The following is a 20,257-nucleotide window of genomic DNA, read 5'->3' on the forward strand; positions in this document are numbered from 1 at the left end:
TCTGTGGTTTGCAGAGGGTTCCATTTGGTACCCAAGAGAGCTCTCTTACACAGCTCCTTTTGTGTATATCCACTGTAGGGGGATGAAGTTGCTGAATATTACTGTTACTCTAGGACGCGAGCAATCAGACATGCTGGGCTCAAGCCCAAACCTTGAACTTTATATTATATACTAAAGAACATTAGTATGAAAGACATGTTTGATGTATTTGCTGGAGCCAGTACCACTAGAAATTAATGCAAGGCACTCTTACTGCTGTATTCATGAACACTGCCACAGGTAATGACCAATACTCCAGTTATCATAGTTTATCCTGTAAACTCACGTTGAAGACGTTGTCGCCAACCCATCAGTGTGGTATCAAGTGTCATTACTACTGAATGCCAGTAGAACACCAAGATTGCCTTTTGATGCCACTGCTGTGCATTATGCCTTAGTGTCTGTACTTCCATACAGCAAAGTCCCTTGTCTAATCCCAAAAACCACTCTGTGCTGAAGTGACAGCATCAATTCCCCCTGCTGTTATGCATTTCGTCAGCCCTTTGTGACACTGCACAGCAACAGGTCCCTTGAGACATTTGTCTGCAAAACTACCCTAGATATGTCCCTTTTACGTTGTGTACACCTGTCTGCTAAGATTATGCAATTGAGAATCTAGTAGTGGCTGCTCCTCCTATATGCACTGGATCCTGAGAAACATCCTGACTACTCATTGTGTTTAAGAAAGCAAACAATGGGAGCAATTCCCATATCTAGTACAAGGGATGTGTTTTGCCATCACAGGGTCACTTTCTTTATTAATGATCACACTTTTCCCTTCCTGACATGTTTTACTGTCATTAATTGTTAAGGAGACCATATCATTAGTAAGAGCAAAGGCCATCAGATTTGTATATGGACAATTTTACTGCCATTTGCAGATGGAAATCCATCCAAATCAAGGGGTGCTGTTGGAGATGATGTGCCAATCACACCCTGATAAAAATACACTCCTTTTATGTGAGTTGTCTCTTGTTGACTCATATTTTTACAAAGGATTCAAAAACATTTCCTCTTTTAAAGTCAGCAAGAAAAGATAAAAATTTAAGACAGTTTTGTTGTGCCAAGCACATGCTCATGATGCTGGGAAAATATTGTACTGAAGTATATGCTGAAAAAGCAGACACTTCAGTAAAGCAGCACATCAGAAAATCTGCTTAAATATGTCAGAAAGTTTTAATAGCAACAGAAAAACACCACTAACAAACAATTCTGAATGCTGTTCAACACTGTTGAAAACAAACTGCAATTTCTAATCTCTTTCCATAGCTCTAGCCATAATTCTCCACTTCTACCTCTGCAACCTCTGTCTGTAACCAGAGATTATGTATTATGTTAATACTTGGAACTGCTAAAATACGTGAGAGACACACAAAGAGGTGGGCTACTGCTACATCAGAAGCCTTGGCTTACCAAGAAAACAGCTTTAATATTCTATTATTAATAGGGAAATATAATACATAAGCAGAAGTGAAATGTGTTTCTAGATAATCTGCTTCTAACATTCAGCTGAGCATGAAACCTCTTGAAGAAAAGCCCGATAGAGATCCCAGGAAAACATTCCTTTAGCTCACTGCTGCTCCTTTGTTTGATGGGGCAGTTCACTTTCTTCCTTTATATTGAGCTAATTTATATTTACGCAGAAAGTATTTTTCCTCCCTCTAATCCTAAGAGGAGCACAAGCCCTTAATATCTTGACTGTGCCAATTTCAGTAAGTCCTGATAAAAGGTGTTTTACCTGCAAAATGATACTGAGAACCTCTCTTCCTCTGTGATGCATAGGAATTGTATTTTTCAGTGAATTCTATGGTTTCCAATATGAAACTGTCTTCAATAATATTAAATTACAACCCTTAAATCTGTGATGTTACATAGCATATATTTTCAAACAAACATTCTATTGTCTTTTGCCTCAATATTTGTTGTGTATCCAAGAAACAGAAACATAGTAGTTCTGAAGAAGTAAGAATGGTATAAGTAAAGGAGAATCCTGCACTTATGTCATATAAAAAGGTGATTCTTCTCATGGTCTCTTTCTGCTGGTTTGTGCACTTTAAAGTCTGTGTTTACTTCTTGTTTCTGTGAAATAACTCACAATCCAAAAGCTTCTGTGAGATCTTAGTGTGTAGCCGTCAGAAAATCAGCAAACTCTCATAGGATTTTTTCAAGAAGTTTTCACTCCTTTCTTTAGTATTCAATTCTAAAGCTAACTTTTGTTGTATTCACGTTTCTGGCAGAGTAACAATGATACTGCATCTAACCAAAACAGCCCCTTCTGTGAAGCCAGTCATTAATTCCTCTCTGGTAGCTTGTCACCACCAGATGTCTGCTGAGTTTACACCCTGTGCATTTCCCATAACTGCACCCACAAGGCATCCAAAAATGACTATGAATTTTCAATAATAGCACCACATCCTTTTTTGAACTCTCATCTTCCCCTACCTCAGCAGCTGCAGCTGACCACAGAACTGCAGCCTCTCTTTGTGTTAGGTGTTGTACCTCTCTCTGGAGTGAAGGGCTCTACAAACAGCACAAGAGTGTAAGCTTGCTTTTACTTTCAGAATAAGTTTCATCGCTCAGGGTTTTGGGACGTGAGTTTGAGTAATAAGAAATATTGTACATCCAAAACAGAGAAACATTTCCAGGTTTATATCAACAAGTAAAGTACAGAATGTTCTGGTTTCCCTTAAGAAGCACTGGCAGTGAAGCCTACCCCTGCCAATAATGAAGCACATCTAAAGGAGGACTCAAAGCTGTATCTAAGCACAAGCAGTGGAGGCACATTTCCCTCCAGAAATCAGCACTCACTGAACTCACTCACCAGCTGTAGGTGCAATTAGCTGTGTCCAATTTACATTTGGAGCACAAGGGACCAGCTTTCACAGCACGCTTAAAACAGCAAACACAACAAGCTGGGATTTGTCAACACAATGCACAGTTTCTCAGTTCAATGGGAAACTTTACAAAATGTATGTGCAAGGTATAATTACAGCATGCCACAAATAAAATTTCAAAAGAATAATTGAAACACTCATATCTTGGAAAAATAAGCTGGTTAATTGTTGTAGGTTCACAGACGTGTCACAGCACACAATACAATTAATAAAATATAAACACCAATTTTCAAATCAACACAGCTTCATCATTTGAATTAAAATTTTAAGAACAGAAAAAAAAACCCAAAAAATACCACAAGTCTTTCTTTCATCTGTTTCCTTTTTCATGCTCTCTGTGGCCACTGAGGCTAGTAGGAAACCAGAAAATTTAGTCAGAAAACTTTGCAGCATGGCAGGGAGTTTCATTTGTTGTCACATGCAATAGCAGCTGTCTCCATCAAGAATGAAGTTAATTAGTGCAGACTAAATAAATTAGGTAATTCTTTAGATTGTTAACATTGTAGTTTTGAATGAAGACCAGTCTTTGTCTTCTGATGCTGGAAAACTTCTCTTTCAAGTAAATCAATTTTGTGGTTTGAAACTAAGGAGCAGTGAAATTCCTTAATGTATTTTTTACCCAAATATTTTTGGTAACTGAAGGTATTCAGTTTACACAAGGAACACGAAGTGTTAAAATTGTGAAAAGCAGAAAAGCAAACAGATTTATACACAAAGACTTCAGTATTTACTTTACTCATATGATCAGTGGTCATTACATGTTTCTAAAAACAGTAAAGCTTTTTTTCACTTTGTTTCAGGTTTTATTTTAATTCTTTACACAATGCTTGAAAAAAAAAAAAAAGATGGTATATGGTGCCTATATAGCTAAAGGAGCAACAAAAACCTTAAGAGAATTTTAATATAAAAAGAACGGGATCTTTAACGCACAAAAAAAATAAAAAAAAATTAAATAGTTTTCATGTACAGCAGAAAACTCATTTAACCTTCAAAATCTGCTAGGCAATTTTGTGAGGAACCAGAGTAACTAAAACATGTATTACAATAATTAAATAGAAAAGATGGAGCATCACATATGTTACCTACAGAAGTTGTTAAATGATAGGTGGGAATATTAATGCAAAGAATATTCATATTGTGATATTATCAAAGACATACATCAAAGTGGAGTACATTTTTGCAAAATCAAGGGAAAATTGCTTTTGTTTTGGCACTTGGTTTGATATGTCATTTCAAAAGAAATTATAAAATGTTTTCAAGATATACTGAGTATATTACTTATAAAGTATTGTGTTTTACTAGGAAGGAAGAAGCAAAAGGCAGGAAAGTTGCAGGACAGACAGAGCTCTTAAAGCAGCATAGGTAACATGGTTACAGTCTTTGGTCTTTGGCAAACTACGCCTAGTCTTACAGACAAACTCGGGGGGGAAAAACATGGTTCATATGTATTTACACAACTTACATAAAATTTGATTTTTTTTTACATGATGGGGTTGTGTTTTGAGAAGCTTGAAATTATCTTTTCCTTCTGAAGATTTCATAAGTTGATTTAGAGTCCTGTTTTACAGAGAAAAAGGGACTAAATTTCTCTTGTAAGTATCTCACTGGAAGTAACAAAGCCAATCACAGGTTTGCTCAAATGTATTTTAAATTGGTTGATGGACTAATGTTGGAGGGTTCAATATAGCTACGGAGTAATGTTTCTAAAATTTCCATATGTCAGTGACACGAGGTCATTTAAGGACCTTTTTTTCTAAGTCCCATAAAACTGGTTTAAATCAGTTCTGTTTTTAATCAAATTCTGCTGGCCTATTTTAGAGCTTGTCCTTTGAGTCCATAGATTACCCAAAGGAAATTTACCTTGAGAACAGTATGATAAAGTATTGACAAAAATGTAACTTATCCTTTGACAGGTCTTGTGCTTGTGAAAAACATTCAGTGGTTGAAACAGCTACGCCAGCAGCTACTTAAATGCAGTTGCAATCATGACTAGGTCACAAAAAACTGAAGAGTTTCCACACTTCTGATAGCTTAAATATTTTGTGTTTTTCTTTTTATGCTCTATTTTCAGTAGGTAAGGGATATTTTTAGATTTATTTTTGTTTGGTTTCTCTGGAAGATGCTTTTTTCAGGGGGATGAGGGGGTTTGAAAGTGGCTGTAGGTTTCATAAACTGTGTCTGCACCTACTTCTATGCAGTCAGCAAAGGAGAGGAGATAGAGAACACAGGAACAAGCTTTAGATGGCTCTAAAATAACTCTCTCATGGTAATTTTTATTGCAGCATATTCTGACCTTTTAAGTCATAAGGAACTGATATTATTACAGTGCTTCTGGTAAATGGGAGTCATCAAAGCACTGTTCCTCAAGATCATCCGGAACAGCTGCAAGGACAGTTGATCTCTGGACTGCTGGTGGGGAAGGAGTGTACAGAGCAGCAGTGTGTCCCCGGTCCCGTGCCATGTGCCCATGTCAGATAACACACTGGGAACAACGACCACAGTGGTCCTCCCCTTCTGACCTGCCAAGCTGTCCATAAATCTCCTGTCCCTGCTAGGAGAGCAGGGCGAGCCTCCACAATGGAAATGTCACAGCACAAACACCCAGGGCAAATGCAAACTCAGTGGAAGTGACTTCTGCAGGAGGAAGCTTCACACCAGATATCACAATTATGATTCGGATATTAAGAAACTTGGGTTTCTTAACCAATATAAATCACAAATGTGGGCTGGAAAATTCTCTTTTTTGGCCAAACAGGTTTCTCAACGCTGTTCAGAATGTGTCAAAACTATTACTTTAGGCATTAACTGTCAGTATGCTTTTTTTTTTGCTGACATTGGTTTAGGATCACTGGTAGTTTGGGTAATATGTCTTCTTGTTCATATTTAGGAGCTTTAATAAAGTACATATGACCCTGTCTTACATTTCTTTCAATAAGAAGCCCATGGAGTTATGAATAGGTATTTGTTGACTAACAGAAGACCATGACCAGTTTTCTCTGGCATTAATCTGGGAATATAGTCTGCAAGTAGTAAGGCAGCACTAGAAGCAGGCATGGCCCTGTGCAAAGACTGACAAAAATTCACAGCACTCAGTCTCACCGTCTCGCAGTCTCAGCACAGTCTTGTCACTTTATTCTCAGCTGTATCACTCCTTTGGGGAAGGGAAAGCATTCCAAACTGGGGTAAAGTGCCACTACTGCTGGTTGGAGAGAGGGAGAATCTAAAGGGGTCTGGGTTTTTGATGATTGACAGTAAGTAACTGAAGGCTGCCACTCTGCTTTCTCCTTCATCAGTACTCTGTGGCCATGGCTGCTCTGGGCTCCCAGCAAGTGTTTAGAAGTGAGCCAAACCAGCTGAGACTAACCTTATAAAAATACAAGCTGCATGAATGAATCAAAAGCTATATTGCTAAATTCCAGGGGAAGACCAAGATATTTGAGGTTTCAAATCAGTCCTTTATATGCCTCCCAACTGGATTCATTATGAAAACACTTGTCTTCTAGAACATAATAATTCAATAGAGAAATACAAAGATCTGTAAGTTGTTGTTTTGCTTTCATACCTTTTTTAAAAAAAAAAAAATTAGAGTACAAAGCAAAACTGCATATCTATCACAAGAAACTTCTAAGCAAAGCAAAATTAGCATGAGAGGCAGGTAGAGCAATACACAGAAAAATGGTGCTACTCAAGAAACAGATAATACTATTGAGATCCCTCAGCTGGCAAAACAGCAAGCCTGGACTCATTGCCAACAGAATGGCAACAAAAACATTCAGACAAATTCCAGTCTCACAGACATGAAGCCACACGGGAGCATTTAAATATGATGTAGTAAGGTCCCCTAAATAAGTGGTGGGAAAAAATTTACTTTGGTAGAGGAGAATTTTATATTTGGTAGAGGAGAATGACTATAAGCTATAGGCAGAATTTTAACCTAGATGGGCAGTGAGTGAGTAGGCAAAAAGGCTTCACTTAGCTGATACATTTTGATTCCTGTAAGATGGGGAAGGATTCTCTAGTCCTCACTCAGTCTCCAAAATGCACTCTCTCCTTAAAAGCAAAGCAGGTTGCAGTTGGATCTGTTAACACCATAGCACAATATAATGGATAAATTGGGAAGAGGATATAGATAATAGGATATCTAGAAACTCAGTAAAAGAGTATTCCATCTTGCAGCTGCAACGTTCAAAGTGCAACCCTATCCTTGGGCACTGAGGTGAAATTATAACCATCTTATTGTGCTGAAAAAGAAGGTTGCCATGTTTTTTCCGAATACCTATGTTCTCAGTTCTGCCCTTTGCGATGATCTGTCTCCACAGGGAGCAGAATCTGTCTCTGGCTGCTCTAAAATTTTTATGTGATGTTTAATAAATGGCTCTTGGTTTCAGTCTCTTTTCCATAAGACATCATTTGAATTTTAATATATTTAGCATAAAATGTAAAGCCTATCCCTGTGCAGGTATTTTTCCTGTAACAAAACTGCCAACATCCCACTTGAATACTATGGGGGATTATACCTGAAGAATACTAAGATGTAAATATTTGTACACTGACATCAACTTAAGCAGTGCAGAACAAATTTTACTAAATCAAACAGAATCTGATGAAAAATTTCAAGATTTAGAGTAAGTTAATATATTTGTACCCTGTCTTCAGTAAAAAAAGCCAGTGAAAAAGGTGTCACTGGAGTCTGAGGAATACATTTGACCTGAGTCTGCAAGCGATGGTTTGTAAGAATTCACCTGCATCCGTTTATCCCCTCTTTGTTTAGCAATGAGACATCTCACTTTCCAGATGTGTAGGGATGTGAGGTGAAGAAATGATGGTACAGAACCAGAGTACAGTGTTTGATTTGAGGTTTTAAACATTATACTCTGAAAAAGAACCTGTGACAGAGGAGCACCCAGTAGTGCAGGCACCGTTCTGTTTCCACTCCTTCCCCTTATGGGAACAGAGAGCCTCTGGTAGCTGCTGGGCTTGAAATCCACATTGCCACACTGAAGACCATCATGGAGTTAAAGCTGCACAACTTTCTGCAGCTTTACTTGGTGGAAAAATAGTAGGGATTCTGTTCATTTTTCAGTCACGTTTGTTTGTTAATGGTGGGGACCACATTGGTTGATTTACTTGAATAATGCTGCCATTTTGCAACAAGCCTTTAGTAAATATAAATATTTAGGAATATTCATTTTAGTTGGACCCAGTAATGTCTGTTTATTACTTTAATTATTCTTGGTGTGGAGAGACTTTCGTATACTTAAGAACAAACAAATTGGAAAGTGTCCTGCTGGCATACCAACATTTAGGAAAAAAGACAGTACATCCTTAGACATTTATATTTATTTACAAACTACAAACCAGCTAAGATATTTTATTCTGTGAATACACTGGCAAGAGATCAATATAAACAAAATGATCCCGGATGAGCAGCTCCAGCTCATTGTTATGGCCATTTCTCCTGCAACTGCCTGTTTTAGCTATTGAACAATTGCTGGTATTTCTGACTTGAAAGTATCAGTTACTTTCCTCTGAAGAATCTCAGAAGCATGGAGTAAGTGACAGTGGAAAATCGTATACTATGATGATATAAATGATACAAAAATCACGGGGTTGAGTATAAATATTTTATTCATAACTATAATTTTCATGCTATTGAATCTCTGTTTATCAGCCTTCATTGCATGTCAGTTTTCACATTCATTCTTTTGGCACTACAGCTCTGAGCGGCTCTAGCCAATAAGACAGATACTCAAGATCTCTATCTAAACTTCCATTTTCTAGAGCGTAAGTTAAAACCAGATGGAATCTGAATTACAAAAATACAGTAATCTCAATCCATATTAATAACCTGTAAACCCAGACTTCTTTGAAATGTAATCTGTATATTGTCCTTTTATGTAGTGTCTGAAGTGCTTGTTTTATTTGTCCTTATTGAGTCTGAATTAAATAATTAAGATAGCTTTTACAATAAAAAAGCTACAGCTAGATCCCTGATATTTACAGCAAACTTGGCTTTAGTGCAGTTAACAGTGTATTTTTCTTCCATGCAGACCTAAATTTTTAAGAAATTCAAAATTTCCCTATCTATTGAGTTGGCAATACGAAACTGCACAAAGAACTTGAAAGAGTGAATAATTTCTTGTCATTGCTATAGAGAGACTTTTAATTGCACAGCATGAGAAAGCAAATTCCTTAAAACACAGCTCAAAGAACTGCTCACACCCAATAGATAAAAGTCAGATGAGATTAAGGTGCCTGTTTTAGTAGACCGGGCTTAAGTGCCAAGCCTGCAAGAGCCACTTATGGTGCCATAGTCTCACCATAGCTTTCAGCCACACTCGCAAACATGTATCAACGACATCTGGATGTCCTGCAGAATTCCCTACAATTAGAAAACCTCCCCAGGCCCTAAATTTATGTGATACTTCAAATATCTACACAATCCAAGTTTTGATTCTGTGGAGTAATCATTGTTTAAAAAACACCTATGTACATACACGCTCATACTGTGAGAGCAGTCATAGCATAGCAGGAGTATTTTAAGGTGTTTTTGTTAGACGTTACCCCAAACTTCAAACACAGCAGCCTGCATCAAGTCATGTCAACAATAAAACTGAAGTCCTTCCAGTTTTGAATTAGGGTTGCATAATGCTACAATTTAAGGATGCTTTTATTACTTAATGATAATTAATAAAATATTGTTTCAATTGTTCTTTGAAGAGTATTGTGGATGGAGCGCTGCAGGAAAACACTTACGCAAATGGGACTGTGGCTATATCAGATATTTTTAAATAGCATGTTGTCCATAAATATTTTGATACTGTTTTTTGTGCAAATGCACATGAAGGATTCACTCAAGTTGTTCATTAGCTCTAAAATAGGAACATCTTCATTCTACATGAATTTGTTCTTTGTGTGAAAACATTTGTTACCTTAAAAATATTGCCCAGTTCAGCAAGCTCTTAAGCAGGGGGATAATATTATGTGTTGCAACTTCTGTTAAAGGCATCAGTCTAATTCTAGGTTAAAGTTAAAGCTATGTACAAATGCAGAATAAAAAAAAAAAACCCTAACCCAGCTGAAGACAATGGCAATATTCCCATAGGCTACAGTGACGCCAGTATTTAATCACACAGTTTTCATATACAAACAGCTGCGTCCAACAACCTTCAGTAAATTGCTACTTCTAATACCACTATTTCAAATTATCAAAGATAATTATAAACAGGTATTATTCTTCTATAGCTGCATATATCACAAATATATAAAGCACATGTTTAATATTTTTATGAGGCAGTCTGCAAGTTCTACATAAAAAATCCCTTAGTCATAAATATGGTAACACTGTCCATTTACAAACTGACAGAAAGAAAAGAACACAATAAATGAGAGCTAAAAATGCAAGCAGCTACATTTATAATACAGAAATACAGAAATAATATGGATGGGAGAAGACAAAATAAAGTTAATGGAGTAACTTAGGAGAAGAAATGAAGAAAATAAATACACTATGGATAAAAGAAAACAATTATCTCCTAAATCAAAAGGAAGGCCAACTGATACTGGCCAGGGAGAAAAAGGATTGCTCTACATCTACATTTTTTCCCTATATTTAATATAAAAGAAAAGGAAAGCATGGAGCTCAGTGAGATAAATATTAATGAGGTTTGGGAATATCTAGCAGCAGAATTAATAAAAAGCAAGTAAAAGAATATTTAGATAATTTAAATATTTATTATTCAGAAGACCTAAATCATATTCAACCAAAGGATCTTAAGGAATTGACTGAGATGGATCTGACAGACATCTTTGAGACCTCAGTGAAAAAAGGTTAGGTACCAAAGGATTGAAGAGGGATAAATCCTAGGAAGCAGAAAAAGGAAAAAAAAACCAGAGAATTTCAAGCAAGTTCCCACTTTTTTCTGCCATACAGAATGTGACAGTACATAATGTAACTAACAGTGTATCATTTAATGCTCAGGAACATCAGAATACTCGTCTGAGGCTCTAAATTCTGTGTGTCTGTCCATCTCTATCTACTTTGTTAATGTCATTCAATCTTAGTCATTGCTGAATAAAATCAAGTTAATGGGTGTCAAAAAACTCAACCCAGATTAAGATTTGGAAGTAAACAGATTATTTGCACAATCAAACAGAATATTTGTAGAAACTGGAAAGCTGAAGAAGATTATATTAAAAAAAAAAAAATCAAGAGGGGTACAAATAAAACTACTTAGAATTACACATTTGTTTTAAAGCACAGAAGTACTGGTATGCAAAAGTTCAGCCCCAGTATAACTCAGTAAGATGGAAGACAATACCAGTTCTCATGCAAAGTGATACAAGATGTGACATAAGTCTGTCTTAATCGCATGATCATGTGCCGAGATTGTGGATCATTCACTCAGGGTTTAGTTAGCAATATTACTGTTCAAAATGTATTATTGCATAGGATCATCTCTGGGACACAAATGGATTCCCATCTTGGGAGCTGCCAGCACTCTCTCCTGTTCACCCCACTGGCAAACTGTTCACACCCTGTATTAGAGAGCTCTGGGTGTTTGACACTTATTCTCACTGGAAGTTGTTTCAGTATGTCACTCCTCCAATGGCCAAAGTCTCCTAATTTTCAGCTATAACAAGTGCATTGCCAATGTGAAACTTCCCATTATTGACAATACTTTTCATTTAAATAGTTACCCACTATGTCAGGTGTCTACCTGTCATCATTTTTGGCACACATTAATCAGAACATTTCCCAGCCTCTGTTTTTTTTAATTAGACAGGTCAAATTCTATACAGTTTCTTTAATCATATTACTATTCCTGTTCTTTCAGCCTGTGATTCTCAGTCATATTCAAGATCAGGTCTTATATCACTGTCTAAATGCAATACTGTTTCCCATACCTTCCTGATGTGTCCTGGGATGAAGTTTTCTCCCTTCTATTTTGCATTAGTTGTTACAGTTGTCTTGCAGTGTCCTTTTGTAGACTTTCACCAATTAAAAGCAAAAATCCTCTTTTTCATCTCTGAACTCATGACTTTGCAGTGTGCAACATCAAATACCTTTCTATTTGTATTTCTGAGATCATCAAATCATCTAAGGTGACATGTTATTCTAGTCCTCTTCTGCATTGATTATCTCTCCTAGTTTTCTGTTTTGAGGAAATTTCATTGTCACATTTTCCTTTCTGTGTCAGGCTCATTAATGAAAATATTAAATGAGTCTTTGAAGAACTCCATTAGCATGCGCTTTTCATTGCAATGCTTTCCCTTTCAATTGTTATCTCTCCTTTAGATACTTCCTTGCCTACTTTAGATTTCTTCTACTATTCCCCAACTTCTCTTACTTAACTGGTAATTTCCCAAATGGTATTACATCAAAACCCTTTATGAAGTCCAGATGAATGAGACCTGCTTCATTTCCTTTGTCAAAAAATCAGTTCCTTTATCTGAGAAAAAAATATCAGATACTGCTGAAGTTACATATTGCTTGTGGTTTATTCTGCATTCTGATGAAACTTACAGTGCTGTGTTCTCAATTTTTAAAAACAACTATATGCTTCACTTATCCACTATCTGCATATTTCTTAAATTTTCATGAGAATTTCTAGTATGCAGAGGCAATACTCGTGCTCATCAGCCACATTAATACAATGGCTCTTTTGGAGCCATTACAGTTGATCGTGTCAATGATCCATGGATTATATACTTTTATAAGGTCTGGTGCACTTGCAAACAAAAGGGTTTTTTCTTTGTGTTTCTGTTTCTTAAGAGACACTTTTTCTTCCTCCCCAAATCATGCTCTAATATTCATGCAAAGCAGCCAAACAAAGGAAACCAAGCCAGAAAAACTCTAGCTAAGATGATGTGATGAATACACTTAATCCTGGAGTAGAAAAGTAATTTCTGTGTCTGATGTAGGTTTTTTGTGGCTGCTTTTCTGTTGAGTGCTTCCCTAGTACAGAAAGGCCCTGACCCATTCTGAGCATCATAAGCACATGTGAAAATTCAGTCCCATTTTTAACCATGTATCCAAGAGAGAAACTGTTCCCTGAGAAGCGCAGTTGTGGTTTTGTCTCTTTCATTCCAGATGTTGCCAGTTGTCTCTGACTCTCCCCATTCCCAAATAGAACTATTCTGAAGCAGGTCCATGTTTGCTTCTGACCCATCCTGGTAGCATTGGCTTCTGGTCCAGAGAAACCCCTGGAGACTCAGATCATATCTACAAATGCAAATTATTGAAGGTATTTGGGAATTTGTTAGTCCTGCCTAAAGATCCTTTTCAGGCCATGCTCTAAAGCTGAGACATCCAGGAAGGGGATACAAGAGGAATGATGCCATTAGACAGCTTTTCATGGTTGTCCTTTCCTAATTTTTTGTGGTGACATCTGCGAGTATCTCAGGAAAAAGGCCATTCTAGAACTAATTGAAAGTAATCCTGTGCTGAGTGGAAGGATTCAATTAGCATTACCTGCACTGCTGTGTTGATTCATCTCAGTCAAAGTCTCCCCATTGTCCCCACCATTTATACACTCATTTCTTACCTAACCCCATCCTGGAGAAAACCAATTCATTTGCTGGACAGGGAGACCCTAATATAGACTAAAAGGCTGTGTTACATTGTGTAGGCTCAGTGTTGGCTGGGGTAAATTTTATTCCTTCCAGACAATGCAGAGCTCAGTGGGGAACTCAGTCCACTTCACACTCACAGTTCATCCCAGATTTAGTGTAGGCACAGCCAGGCTGCACCTTCAGCATTTACTCTGCTCACCTGCTGCACGCATGGGGAACAGAGTATTAGTGTAACTGAGGACACTGGCCAGCAACAGGGAGATGGGGAACTTTAATAAAAATGGAACTAAGAACCTGGAGGAATTTGGGTAGGGTTCATCATACACAAAACCAAAAAATCCCAAACTAAATGCCAGCTTGATAAAAGTACAGGTACTGGACCTGCAATGATGAGTCTGGAAATACTTAATTAGATCATAGAAGATTCCCACAGAAAGCCCTGTTGTAAGGTGCTTAAAAGAGAAAATGCGATTCAACAAAAGAGCTTTAACATCCTTGCAACGCACAGTTCATAGACTCCTCACCAAAGAGTGAAGGCTTTGTTTGGAACATGCCTGTGCTGAAGACCTCCTGTGTGACTACAGGAGTGTATCTACTTTCCCTGTACCTTTGTTACTTATCTATAAAATGGATAATATATTATTCCTTTCTCCATCTTTTATCTCATCTGTTTAGATGTTAGTTTCTTTAAAGAAAAAAGTTGCCTCTCACAGCAAGAAAGAGTGCAGGCTCAGTGATAATAACTCCGAGACCTAGACATTGTCTGACAAAATAAAATTATTTCCTCTTTGCCTCCTTGCTCATCATCCAGGAGTATCAGGATGTGCAACTCTTACAAGTCCATGGCTATATAATGGAAGGCTGCATAGCTGGAGAACCACAGGGCATTCACAGGCTTTTACCAAGGGATATGAACTGTATTTGAATTAGGAGCAACTGACATTCAGGGTCTCCAACAATACAGGTAATTTGGACTTGTATAAGAAGTAAAGAAGTACTTATTAAAAAGAGAATTTGTGCAGAATACTGACCAGAAAAATAGATAAGGGCTATTTTCAATAACTACTTGAAATCATCATCCCAGTGAATTGGAAAAAAACACACACTTGCTGAAATGCATCCATAGGAAGAGAAAAATGCCAACACAGAGAATACTAATGAAAAGACATAATGTATAAAATCTAGTTCCATCTGCAGTATTGCAGTCAGCTTTGATTACCTTCTCAGGTATGGGATGCTATCATTTCTGGAAGGGTGCAGTGCAGGAAGGCAGGGAGGTTCCTGCTTATGAGAGACTCTTTGTGCAGAGCAATTATGAGGAATTAGGCTTGTTTTCCCTGATAGATTTCAAGGACACTGTAATGGAATAGAATTCAAGGTGAGACAGAGGTATTAAAGTTACCTTTGTAGTCAGCTAGAGACAACCAGACCCTTCTGAGAAGCACAAAGCTAACGATCACAGTCTAAAAGAGGGGCTGAAGGGCGGAAAGACTTTCTCACAAGAGCCACTTACTCATTCCACAGGAGCTGTCCCTCTCTTTTGGGGACCCAGGTTACTGTTTGGTCTCCCTTGGGCTGTGTAGCTCCATTGGCCACTTTGCTGATGAAGGGAGCTCTAAGGGAGCATTAAAGTCACTCAAAGCAATTCCAATTAGAGAAACAGTACACTGTCAATATATAGGTTCTATAGTTTTAAATCATCTTTTTTGTTGTTGTTGTTGATTACTGTATAAGAGCAGGGCCAGGAGACAGAGCTGTCGCAGAGGCATTTAAAAAACAGGTTACATGAGAAACAAATAGGAATTATTTTCTTTTGCTAAGCAGATAAATACTTCCTGTGCCTAATAAATAGGTTATAATAGGGAAGTCTGCTAGTCTGAATGTTAAAATCTCACCAGTGGCCTATTTTTGTCTATTTCTAACAGCTCTCAGCCCAATAGATTTTCTTGTGCCATAATTTCCTATGCTAATTTTTTAAATTTTAATATTCCAATCCTCCTTGGCCTGATATATGTCCTCTCAAATATGTAACCTTTACAATTTCATTTGTTTGGTGATTGACATGAAGTCGGTAACAGTAAGAAAATATGTATTGCGTCCTTGTAGACTTGTTAAGACTCTGGAATGAACATATGCTGCTGGGATTGATTTGTCTGGCAGTGCAAAAACACTGATTGTTGTGGCAGGCTCAGATTCAGCACTGAGTTACTTCACCATCCTTGCTCTATCAAACCAGCAGAATTAGCCTCTTTGAAGGGGAAATACATTTCCATGTTAATTTTTTTAATTACCGTGAAAGGACTATGGATACTTAAGTTTTATGGAATGAAAAAAGGTAACACACTGGAGGACTGGATTTGCTGATCAGTGCTTTAGAATCCCACTTGCACAAATAATTCAACTTTCACAGCTATAAAAGTCAGTATTGTTTTGTATAGTTTTAACAGACTTCAGACCTTCATTGTTCATTAAAATTACTGCATTTTTTAGTTATTGTTCTAATTATAATATATTAAAAAGTTAAATAATTTATAACTCCCATTCTGTAGAATTGAAATGAAGGTGTCCCTCTTTCATCAGCTGGTACAAGTGGAATTATTGGATTTACTCATACATGGCTTATGAAAAGCAGAATTACACTTTTTTACAGACCTGATTTTTCACCTGAGAGCAATTCAGTAAGAACAAGGTCTTCTAAAGTTCTTACACTGGCCTTAGACACCTCTTCAGAAGTGACTGAGAGAGAGTTTAGACTCACACGACATTTAATCCTCAGATTCACTCTTCAGTTACCATTTGGAGTCTATAACTGTAAAATTTGTCCACCAGTAATTGATCATGATCATAAACAGCCAAGAAGTACTTGATCATGATCAGAAATGCCTTTTGCCAATGCTGAAGAGTTCAGAGTTTGTCTCAATTTTGCTGAAATATTTGAATGCACAAATTGGAGATGTGACAGATCCATATTGAGTGACTCGACCCTGCAAATTGCGTCAAGCTGTCCTCAAAACCCAATTATTGATTATTCTAAGAGAATACTCGTCTCTTGAACTCGTAGCACACTACATGGAAAAAAAATAATTGAAAATTCAATATATTTGTATTTGGAAAGAGATTTTAGAAGTCACTGCAAATGAAATCTGTCTTTTCACTTGGTAAATGAGGAGCTTTGGACTCTTTCTCCAATGACTTTAAATTTTTGAATTAAGTATATTAATTAAATCAAAGTTATAGCAGTCAAAACTGAAATCAACCAGGCTTCAGGAAAATAGAAGGATGAAGATCTCCCTTAAAATCTGCTGAAGCTAAGATGAGATTTGAATGTGTGTTTTTCATATCCTTCCTGCTCTAACCCTTGATCACTAGATAGAAGGTAGTAGCAACACCACTGCTGCTTCTCACCCTGTTTTTTGCAAAAGGATCTGAAGCAGAAAGCCAGTCCCTGAGATCTGCAATGTTCTGAGGGGGGAAAGTGTCAGAAAAGAATGGAGATTTTTCTCCATTTTTTTCTCTCCTTGGCATTTACCATCAGTTACATTTGGCAGTGTCTTATTCAATAACGTAGCTTTGGAAGATACCTAGCTATTCCCTGGCACTGGCTTAGGGACACTGGTTATTTCCTCTGGTAGGGAACAAGAAATTCCCATGCTAAGCCAAAAAAATATGTATTGCATGCTGAGCCTAGGTCACCTTTGTGGAAGACTTATTAATTATTTAGTGTTCAGGGGGATTCTACCAGCTTTAGTTGTTCAGATGAATTTTTAATAAGTTGCTATTAACATAAATGGAAAGCATAAATTGCTTGCATTATCCTCTATGCAGTGGTAGCACTGAGAGGCTTCTGCACTAAGGTCCAAGATGTGCTGTTTACCTAACAGGAACTGACAGCTGAATGGGAATGGCTTGAAAAATAAAACCAAAATCTTTTCAGAGTAGAGAAGCTCTATTTTACAGTCACCAAAAAGCACCTGAAGCAGTTAAGTTACCTTAAGAACTGAAAAGAAAAATCAATATCTTAGTGTTGTGCTCGGAAACGTACCTGGAGATGGAACAATGTTTTAAGAGAAAATTTAGTTGACCCAAAGCTCAGCATCTGGCAAAAAAATCAAACTTCTGTTAGGGGGTGTGTCTCTTCCTGAAGCATATTACTTACTGTGTATATTTTTCTAAATACAATTTGTTGTTCTTGAAAGAAAGGTTTAAAGACCAAAACTGTAATTCAAGGATTCATTATCATTGAGAATTCCCAGTACTTCCTGTTTTCCCAAGAAGTCAGAAAACATTTAAAAGGTGTTTGCATTAAATTAGGTTGTCTTAATGCTTTTTATATTTTGACTGTTGCCAGGACAGTGAGTTAACCAAGCACTACGCTTGATGTGCCTAGACGTTCAACCCAGTGCAGGCAGAATGGTTTTAAATTCAGAAAAGCCAACATTTACTTGAAGAGAAACTATAAATGGAACTTTTTTATTAAATATTATTTCAAACAGGTGGGGGAGACAGAACTGCATTACAATGTTTTGTACGTAACTGTGCCATGTTCCTCTGTCCTTGCAGGTGTTTGGTTGCTCCCAGTAAACTCCATGACTTCCTAAGTCACTGAGCAAATTCTGTTCTCTTGTCCCTTGGAAGGGAGCATCTATTGTGAGATTTTCCTGGTTTCACCTCATCTCTGCAGTGCCTTTGCATGAGCTTCAAGCCATCATCTTCATTCTGCGTGTCTTTTGCTGGCCTCATGAAGCCTGGAATTGTTTCTGTCTCAACACACTCAAGAGCTTCCCTGAGGAAGAAGCCTGTACAACCTCTCTGCAAGACTCCACCCAGACAGGCTTCTTGAAAGAACATAAACACAGTTGTGAAGACATAAATAAAACAAATACCATCTGTCATGCTAGCATTGCCCCATATGTGTAACCACCTTTTCTTAGTCTATTCAACTGATTTTCCAACATACCCAAATACACATTTGGCTTATTAGAGAATTTTAGCACCTTATGGATGCTATTCCCAAACATTCTAAGTGCAGTCCATGCAAGTACCAAAATAATTCTGGATTTTTCTTGTCCGACTACAGTCATTCCTACTTTCCAGTCAACTGTACAATTAAGCTCCTTTCATCTGACTTATCTGTGATTGTTTTAGTTCTTTCCGACTTTGTCAATTTTGAGTATCCCTTACCCCTCACATAAGAGAGAAGTGAATGGGTCAAATTTACTTGGCACAATTTTCCTGAAATCAGCAGTGTTACAGCATACATGACTTTTCTGAATTCTTTTTGTTGTGTCTCTACCAAACAAAATTTCAGAACTACTCTTAGTCCTTAACTTTATCAGTCTTCGTATCTTTGTAAAGTCCTGCTATAGATGATTTGGTGGTTTTGGTTTGTTTTGGTTTTTTTTTTTGCTACAAAGGATCGTTGTCTCCTGTTGAATAGTATCAGAATCACAAATTAAAGAAGAGGCAGAATCTCATTTGCACCAATAGGTTGCAAGGCCAGGAAGAATGCATGAAGGGTAAATTGGTGTCCCACCACTGTGCCGCAGTCCATGTGAGCAGAACTGTGAGGGAGATGAATCAGAAAATGAAACTGCTCAGTATTTCCCAGGTGTGGGAACTACTGTAAAAAGTATCAAACTTCCTCAGAGTTGAGTAGTCATGACCTTATTTCAAGGCAAAAGATCTTGGTATGAAATACAGATCAAAAGGCAACTTGAAAACTTGTTGGTTATGTAGCACAGAGGTTTACAAATTACTGTGAAATACAGAAAACTGTCACTGCCACAGACTACTTGTGCAGCCTTGGACAGATCATTTAATCTCATGGAGACCCAGAAGGCCTGACTAGAATGAAGATTCTGCTTTTTCCTCTCTTTTGTCTGTCCTGCTATTTACATTGCAAGTGTCTCTGCTGAGGAGTACAGTAGAGTCTCTCAGCAGTGCTGTAATGCAAGTCCATGAAGGAAGACAAAGGCTGCACTGTCCCACAGTGTGGCTCCTAAGACATCAGAATTTGTCATGCTTAGATAGCATTCTTATTAATGTGATAAACTCCTGATTCTCATGATTGAATTGCAAGTGCAAATGGTACCATGGCCTTTCTCTGCATTTTGGCCCTCTGGGACCATAACAGACAGTGCAGCCCTTGAAGCTGATTGACAGCTGTAACTGCAAGATGAACTGTAACAACAAATTAAATGTCTGTCCTAGAAGGACAAGAAGCCTCCTCCTTAATTTGCTGCAGGCAGAGGAAAGGTAGAGATTTTGAGGAAAAGATCAACTTACTATCTAGTAAGAGGAGGCTTAACTTTGCCCTCATTTTTACTGATGTCTGTTGGTCTTCATTCCACAGTGGTGGTGTATCAGTGTTAAACCAGCCAAGTGATGGAAAAGTGAAGTTCAGACTCAGTTGCCACAGGCAGGCACATGATCAGCGGAAGTGCCCACCTTATTCCCAATTTCCACTGAGCAGACACGAGATACTTCCCTTTCTGCCATCTCTCATGTGGTTTTTCCTGTTGTATACCAATATGTTGTACTACTGGCACTAATTTTCTCATTTATTATTGCAGTATCAGAACACATTATAGCATCAGATCATAACATGAGAGAATGTTTGTATCTCTCTCAAGCACGGCTTTGGTACTCTGTAGGGGCAGGGGGGAGGGGGACAGGATGACAGTAAATAATAGGTAAGGGAAATAAAAACAGATTTAAAAGCATGTAAAATTTTGGTAAGGAATTTTTTT

General features: G+C 37.5%; 1 protein-coding gene across 1 annotated transcript in view; it reads right to left on the bottom strand.

Moving 5' to 3' along the window:
* FHIT (fragile histidine triad diadenosine triphosphatase) overlaps positions 1-20,257 on the bottom strand; it is a 605,820-nt gene that overhangs the window by 558,731 nt on the left and 26,832 nt on the right. The window lies entirely within an intron of this gene.

The sequence above is a fragment of the Hirundo rustica genome, chromosome 12 (genome assembly GCF_015227805.2).
Source record: "Hirundo rustica isolate bHirRus1 chromosome 12, bHirRus1.pri.v3, whole genome shotgun sequence".
Lineage (NCBI taxonomy): Eukaryota > Metazoa > Chordata > Aves > Passeriformes > Hirundinidae > Hirundo > Hirundo rustica.